The following is an 8,486-nucleotide window of genomic DNA, read 5'->3' as shown; positions in this document are numbered from 1 at the left end:
AACTTCACTTCTGCCCTTCACCATAACAGTGTAGCTTCACTTTCCATGCAGAACTAGAGGTAATATTTTCCTACTCCACAGTCCTCACTCCTACAGCTGAAGGGCTCATATTAACTAGCAGGTTTATTAGAACAGAATAAAGAGTGTGGTACGGAGTGGTACTGAGTTTCTAGGCTGACAGCTGGAAAAAGCATTGTGTTATTAAGGTATAAAGAGGCCTTGCTTTTGAGGGAATTCAGTTTTATTTGCAATAGGTTCACATTGGTTTTCTACTTTATCATCCTAAGGAGATTAGAGTTTATTATTAGGGCTTTTGGTTATGGATAATAAGTAACTACGTGATGATAGATTGATGTATTAAGCAAGCATTTGTTACCTGGTAGGGAAACAGAAATTATTCTGCTTTGTGGAGGCATCCCAGAAGATTGTAGTCAGATAAAACTCCCACTGAAATCAGATAAAGGTATTAAAACACAAAACCCACTAAGAATTTCATGAGTATCTCATTATTTACTGTCTTGAAAGAACTGAGACCATAGCAGTGGTATTGGTACAGTGATAAAGACAGTTCTTGCCCTTTACAACTGAAACTCCAGATGATAAGACACAGATAAATCAAAGCACAGCAAGAAACATTAAATGAAGAAATGAACTTGTATTTTGGGCAGTTTCTCTGCTGGTATTTTTTAGCAAAGTTGCCTCCTACCAAAGGCAAATCAGCTGCGCTTGTTAAGTAACCTGAGCATTCTTTTCTCTCTGGTTGGAGAGGATAAGTTAAAAGTGTTGCCTTTGTATGGATTAAAAAAAGTATTTCAAAATGTTTTGAATAAGATGAGGGCACAGTATCAGATGTAATAGGGAATTCTGGGGAACAGATTTATGGTCAAGGACAATGTAAAAGATACTGAGTAGGTGACAGAAGCATCCTTATAGGACCCGGATTCTGATCTGAGATTTAGGCTGAGGTGGAGATAAAGACCATGAATTTAAGAGCAAGTCTTGATTTTGGAAAAAAATTAAACAGACAAATGACATGGTCTACCAAGAAAGCTGTGCTGAGCAGCAGAGCTGAGGAAAAGCTGGGTGGAAGCAACACAAGGGGGCTGGAAGAAGATTCATCAGCCAGGACAAGGACTGATGAGGCTGTTGTCCAAATTAATTGAAAGGATGTGGAAGTCTTTCATTATGTTTTGGAAAAAGGAGCACTGAAATATAGAGGCATGAGGAAAGAAGGAGTTAATCCAAACTAATGGTCCTTAATTACAGGGGGTGGGGGAACATTGTAAAATAGAAGGTTTAAGAAGGATGTGGGGTAGCAGCTGCCATCCTCAGTAATCCCAGTGGTCTACCGGACCCTCAGAATGGTAGCCTGAGTGTATACGAGTAGTAAAGGCCAGGGCAGAAACGGGGAGGGAAAGGAGAAGTTTGTGTTTGTTAGCAGCAGTAGACCTTGTATTTCATGCAAAAGAATTCAACCATGTATTTTTAGCAAAAACTAGAGACAGTGCAATTGGCTCTACTTTCTGATGTGGAATTTGCTCTAGCAGACCACTGTAGCAAAAGTAATGCAATGGCTTATGAAAACCTAAGGGAGTTTTACCTAAATACTAGGAGAGACTGAAGATTAATTTAGAGCAAATATTTACCTGTAGTTATGAATACTGCTACAAGAAGCTGAATCTTTAATGCTCCCACTGTGTATATAAATGTAAAATGCAGATTTGTTTTTCATCCCCATTTAGTTTGATCCTCAGGGATTTTATCTTAGTACAAGGTTGCAGAATACTGTCTGACTGGCTGGGAAGGATATCTGCAGAAATGCTTCTGCCATACACAGAGGTCAGGGCTGAGAGGTTCAGAGACAATTTCTAGACTTCTCTGTTTTTATTAACTTTATATCCTTTTGATTGTCTGCAAAATAACTATAAGAAAATTCACAAAATTTGCTATCTCTAAATCATTCTTGGAACTAGTGTGAAACAGAAGAGTATTTGTTACATAAGTGGTCTGTTTTCCATGTCTGACTGGGTTTTTTTGGTGAAGTTCAGTTCACATAGGCAAGTACATGGCTTTATTGACTAGCACTGAAATTTTAGGTCATATATATAATATATTTCCTCTGATTTTTGAAGTAGTCATTTTAAAGCTTGTAAATTATATAGTTCTTCTTTCCCACTGAAAGCACATTCTCACTTAGAACAACCAAAATCTAACATGCTGAGGAGAGCCTGAGGATATGGACTTTGTAGAAGCTCAAGACTTTTTTGAGCAGAAGCCATGAAATGGGCAAATGCAAAGCTAAACTTTCCTATCCAGGACTGACAAAGGGCTGAAGTGCCAGTATTATCCTGAGATCACCAGGTAGTCTGGAAAAGAATGAAAGAAGTATTTATAATTATTCATTATAATTATTTATAATTATTCAAACTGGAAACAGTTAAGGCACAAATCTGTCATTAGCATCAATGGAATAGTCCTTTACTGTAACTATAGCTGTAGACTTTGTTCTGCATTATCCTGTCTGAAATATTATGTGAACTTACGAGAACTGGATACGCAATTAAGGATTATATTGCTCACTTAATAGGAGACATCACAGGAGTAATTCATCATCTAGACAGGAAGGCCAAACAAGATGTCCCAGTGTTGCCAATGGCAGCAAATGGCGACCTAAGCAACGAGTACTGTGTAGGTCTGCAATATCACTCTTAACAATGTCAAGAGGTTTTATATCAAACAATTTTGGCTCTGTTGTAAAAGCTAGCATGTTCCAACATGTTTTCCTCAGTGCCTTCCTCTCAGCTACAGCAGATGTACCCCTTTCTTTTTCATCCCCTTTGACTGTTGCACCCTTCTATCTCTGCTCTTCTGTTTTTCCCCATTTGTCTTTTATCAGCAATGCCTCAACTGGCTGCCTATTCAAATTTCAATGCCAGCATGAAATCTATTACATATCCTTTCTGCTTACAGCCCTTCCCATTCCCCTTCAACCTGTGTGGTTAGATAAAAGCTCCTCAGAAATAAACTGCGTTTTGCTCTGTGTTTGTTGAAAACATGATACAATGAACCATCTTTTTTCATTTGAACCTATTGTGAGCACAATAATAACAAGGACTTAAAGTCAAAGAGCAACATCACATATTGACCCATGTCAAACACCACTGTATATTTACTTTGTATTAAAGTTATTTAGAACTTTCACAGCCAAAAAATTATCTGAGCTGGCTCCAGCTTAAGGTACTCTTTCATGTTCTCAAGCCTGCTGATAATCTCTTTCAGCTAAGAAAAGTAAAATCCTTTCCCACCTGAGTACACACAGTTTAAGCAAGCAAGAATTAGAGACATCCAGTTGCTTAGCTGCCTCCTTTGACTTCTCTCTGCTTGGACTTTCTGCCTTCTAGCAAGAATGCACTGCTGCAGGGGAAGCTTTGGAGCAGCCCATTGAGAACAGTGGCTGGAATGGAAGCACAGCAGAGAGTTGTTTCACATGGTTACTAGGGCACACTCAGAATTTTTTATCCCAGGTGATAGGATGATGAGAAACTTTCTGCTTTTCACTGCGGTTTTGGAGTTAAAACAAACAAACAAATAAACAATGAAAATAAATGAATGAACAGAAGATAGAATGTTGTGAAACATTCCTGGTGGCATCAGAGGCATTTTACCCCCCTGCTTGCACTCTTCCCTAACAGCAGGACTCTGTAGCTTTGTCTCCCAAACTGCACTGCCGCATGCTCTGTCATGATGGGCTGTGTCTCCTTACCACACACCATAGAAGCTGCCATGGCATGCAATGAAAGGTGTTCTGCTGGACACATGCCATATGATTCCTTGCCTGATACAGCTATGAGCTTCTCAGCTATCCAGACTCCTCCTGAATTGCATGGACAGAAGAATCACTCAGGCTTTGGTGAAGCACTGACTCCTTTTTACCTGCTGTGTAGTTATACTCTGCACTAATTTTCCTCTTGGAGACTGAAGCTGACTGGAACAGTTCATATATCTTCTGTCTAAATGAGAAAAAGCAGGAATCCATTAATCATGGCCCAACCTGCTAATCCACAAAGAGGCAAAAGGCGCTCCGTGCTAGATCCTGGTGTCTAGGCAGTAATTCCAAGTTCAAAACGCTTGGAACCTGTGTGCTTCCCAGCAGCAGTGTGCAACCCAGATCCTAAAATTCTGCCTCCTGCCCTGCTTTCTGCTTTGCTGACAGGCAAGTATTAGCAGTGCTTTGAAGGATGTCCTGTGCTTTGAAGGATGTGGTGTGCTTTGGAGGAGCAGAAGAAACTGCTGGTGAGCTTGTGAGGATGTCGCGTCCATCCCTCCTCTGCCATAGAGTAGTTTTTTGCAAAAGTAGGAACCAAGAATAAATGACAAAGGGATAAATGGGAAATCCTGTGGGCTTCAATGCTACCACAGTACCAAGCATCTGGGATATGGCTGGGAATGAGCTCCAGCACAAAGGGGTGCATTCCCCCTCGATCGATATGCCTGAAGAGCAGTAACAATTCCACAGGAGTGCCAACACGAGAAGAGTGTGAATGTGAAGTGAATTTTAACAACTCCCTCTGTCTTCATATTACATTTACAGAATTACATGCAGAATTGGGGATCATTAAAAAAAATAATAAAGGGTTCTCTTAAAAAGAACAGGGTCTTGACTTTCCCTGAGTACTTTCTTCACTGTGAGTGTTTTTAGTAACTGATGAGGCACACTCATTTCTGTAGGGTATAGAAAATAGTTGGTCATCCATTAGTCCCCTGCTGAGTTTCAATTGCAAATATATGACTGAAAGCTGGTATTAACTGTGACAGAGAGGTTTAAGAGCCATATAGACTTCAGTATTGTATAAAAGATGTGAGTCAATAGAGCTTTTCAACTGCAGTTTAATGTCAATTTGTATTCTTGTAACTTGTAGAGTTTGTGACAGGCACAGCTCAGGTTCCTGTGAAAAGAGATGGTCTTGATCCTCAGAAGGCTCTGCTCTACCAGGAGTGGATAGGCTAAGGACAAGGGAGAGAACACAATGGGGAAAATCAGTGTGATTTTCCTGAGGTCTGTGGTGGAGGCTGTTATACAAACCAGCTTTTTTTGCATGCTTTATTGCCCTGCCCAGGAACAGACATATAATCATATATACAAACATACCTGTTAGCACTTACCAGTGTGGACGGGGTTGCATTAAACAGCTGCTTTAACATTAATTATGGGAAAGAAGAAAGGAAAATCAGAGAGGACCCATCCTTAGTAAAAACCACCAAACACAAGACACAAGGAAGAAAAAAGCAAACCAAAAGTTTCTTTTACAGCTGCTACTAGTGTGTATTGTAACACATTGCCTTAATTTTCTTTAAACTCTATTGTTCATATTTTATTGATGCTGAACACGTTGACTTAGAGGAGAACCAAAAGGTGTGCCTTTTTGCCTTGGGAGAGAAGGCAGTCTTACAGGAGAAGAGATTTGCTTTCCATGAGCCTTGTGTTATGTCTCCCATATAACATGCAAGCAAGGGAGTGAGCCTGCACAGTTAGTCAAGGAGATAGACAGGAATGAACAATATACTTATCGCCATCCAAAAAATTATAAAAACCATTTATATATTTCATGGATATGTCCCTTCCATTCTCTAGCAAAAAGAAGTATTGCAGACCTACCCAGACAGGCACATCACTGATCTTGAGCAGCAAGCATAAGTCACTTTTTTTTAGTACAAATAAGAAAAATGAATTTTTCTTTTTATGATTCACTAAATGGTGAGAGGAGACACCCTGTCATGGAACAGTAAATTCAAGCTTAAATCCTGAGGTTGGAAAAAAATATTTTATCTTTCCTTGTGTAATTCTTCAAGCAACTTTTAAATTTCCCTGGAGTATTTTAAGCCTCAGCTAACACAGTGTTATTCCACACAGTATTTGCCTCAGAACAGTGCTTTTTGTTTCATTTTTTCACTTCTGTAATTCCGATTCTTCTGTAACATAGAAATACCTTTTAATCAGGCCTGGGTTATTGTAACGGAGGTGACCTCCTACTGAACACCTTGTAATAAAAAACTTCTGCAAGGGAGAGCTGCATCTCTGCTGTTTGCCATCATTTTAGGGCAAGGAAAGGGAGGAAATCAGTGTTGGCTTTCCAGGCACTGTCTGTGCACACCTTACACACAGACAGGTCTCCCTTCTCCAGCATCACTGCATCCCTGAAGAGCTCATCTGTATGTGGTAATTAGTGGAGGGTGCTCAGACTGTCTTAAGTATGAACCCCAAATCTCTGGGGGTGTTGGGTTTCGCTGTTGGTATTTTATAGTCAGGAAGTCCCAAGACTGAGACAGCTTTCATTCCTCCTTTTCACCTCCTCCTTTTGTGGTGACCCTGCTTGGAAACAACTTGGGCATCAGTCATGGAACAAGATTACAGCTTGTTGGAAAGCCACCACTGGGACATGGTAAGGATTTCTTCTCAAGCAGCTGTCATTTACAGCAAACCCCAGGGGTCAAATATGTTCTGCTTAGCCACTGCACCACATCTCATTTACAGCTTTCCCTTTTCGAAAACACTGACCTGGGTTAAGTGAGCAATGAAACACTGAAGAAAACATATTTTTTTTAAATCAGTGGAATTTTTATTAACTAGTAAAAAAAGCAGCAAAACACCAGGAAGCTGCTTTGACTATTTTTCAATTTATGTAACAAAACATTATTGAAAAGAAAGAATATAATCAATACTGCGTAGCATTAAAGCTAGCTGTGCACAATTTAATGCAAGAAATGGATTAAGGTGACAGGAAAAGTCAATGCAGTCTTAAATTAAAGGTGAGGAAAGTCAATGAAAAGTCAAAACTGATTAGGACTCCATCAAGTAATAGGGGCTAGAGCTCTGGTTAAGCACAAAGTGCCTCAGTAACCTTACCTTATCACTGTAGCTCTGTGTCTTACACATTGGTTCAAAAGAGTGACTGGTTGTATGTTTGTTCTCAGTTTGAACCATTAAACTATTTGGATTCTTTGAGTTTTTTAAAAGAGGATTTGCCAATGGGGAGAAACCTGTGGTTTTATCTTTTTTGTTTAGGGAATAAAGAGGTGGATTTTTCCCTCTGGTTTTAAGAAAGCCTTTTTCCCTGAAAGAATCTGCAAACTAAACTCAATGGAGGATAAACAGGATTATAACGTTACAAGTACCAGAAGAGGTACCTTTGGTTAAATAAGGGGGAGATATTTTTTACTTGCAGTTTTAACTTAAATTGTGGATTTGCTTTGTAATATTAAAGGATAAGGGGAAAAGTCTGCTCCACTCCAGCACCACTTCTGCCTTTAATTCTCCGGGGTTAGAAAGCCTCTGATAAGAAGAGAAAGCACAAACTAACTTTGTTCCTTTTTCTTAAACAAAAAATAACCTGTGTCTCTGAATTCTGTCATACTACTCAAAACTATGGGTATTCAACAACCCCGGTGTGCTCTTGAAAGGCTCTGCTGATGAGTTCTTGAATTCTCATACTCATTTGGAGTTGCCAGTGTCCAATTCCAGTTTACACTGGAACAATCCTTGAACCACAACAGCAGGAGATAGAAAGACTTCTACAGATCTATCCTTTCACTGTAATCTTGCCAACTTTGTTGACTCCTCTGATTGGTGTGGTTGGAAGAACAACTGCAAATGATGCTGGCTTTTATTCCAACAGCCAGAGAGCTCGCTGCAGCATTGTGTGCCTAGTTCCCACAGAAAATTAGGGAAGAAGGTCTGCAGGGGGAAGACTTCAAGTCTCAGTTTGTTTGCCAATTGTTTTTCCATCATTCCGTAGACCATTAAAAAGAGTACACACAGGAAAAGGCAATGGGCCACCATCAGGTCATAAGCACTGATTTATTCACTTACTTTTCTTGTAGCAGAATATGTGAAAGACATTTGCTTGAAGACCATTTCAGCTGTCATATTGTTTTCTAACAGAGAAATGCATACTGCTATCTAGAGGTAAACACCTAACAGAACATAATTTAAGTAGCAACAGCCATCAGACTGCATTCATTGATGCTGGTTATATGAAAGAGTCTTTTTAAAGTGACTTATCCATAGCCACTTCTTTCTACAGTGAAATCAAATCCAGACTTTCCTCTAAGTTTAGTCAGTTCACCACCTGACTCATGGGAAATTTAGGCTTAGGAGACCACCCCTGTTGACTTGTTTCTAAGTCTGAAAATGCAATGAAATGCAGAGTGGGACCCTCAGTGATTACACTGATGTACTTTATAGACATGACATTTGTATGGGAAACATGTTTCACCCAGTTGCACATACCTCATTCACAGCTGGTCTAAGTAGCCTTTCAATGCTTTGGATGCCCTTAGTTTGGGGATGCCTGTGGGTAACAAATCTTACATCAGAAACAGGACATGAGGCCTTTCTTGTCTGACTTAGAATCATAGAATGATAGAATAGTTAGGGTTGGAAAGGACCTTAAGATCATCCAGTTCCAACACCCCTGCCATGGGCAGGG

The sequence above is a fragment of the Pezoporus occidentalis genome, unplaced genomic scaffold (genome assembly GCF_034315485.1).
Source record: "Pezoporus occidentalis ecotype Australia unplaced genomic scaffold, CSIRO_AGI_Poc_V1 ctg3, whole genome shotgun sequence".
Lineage (NCBI taxonomy): Eukaryota > Metazoa > Chordata > Aves > Psittaciformes > Psittacidae > Pezoporus > Pezoporus occidentalis.
The sequence above is the reverse complement of the archived record's forward strand: the minus strand, read 5'-3'. Positions refer to the sequence as shown.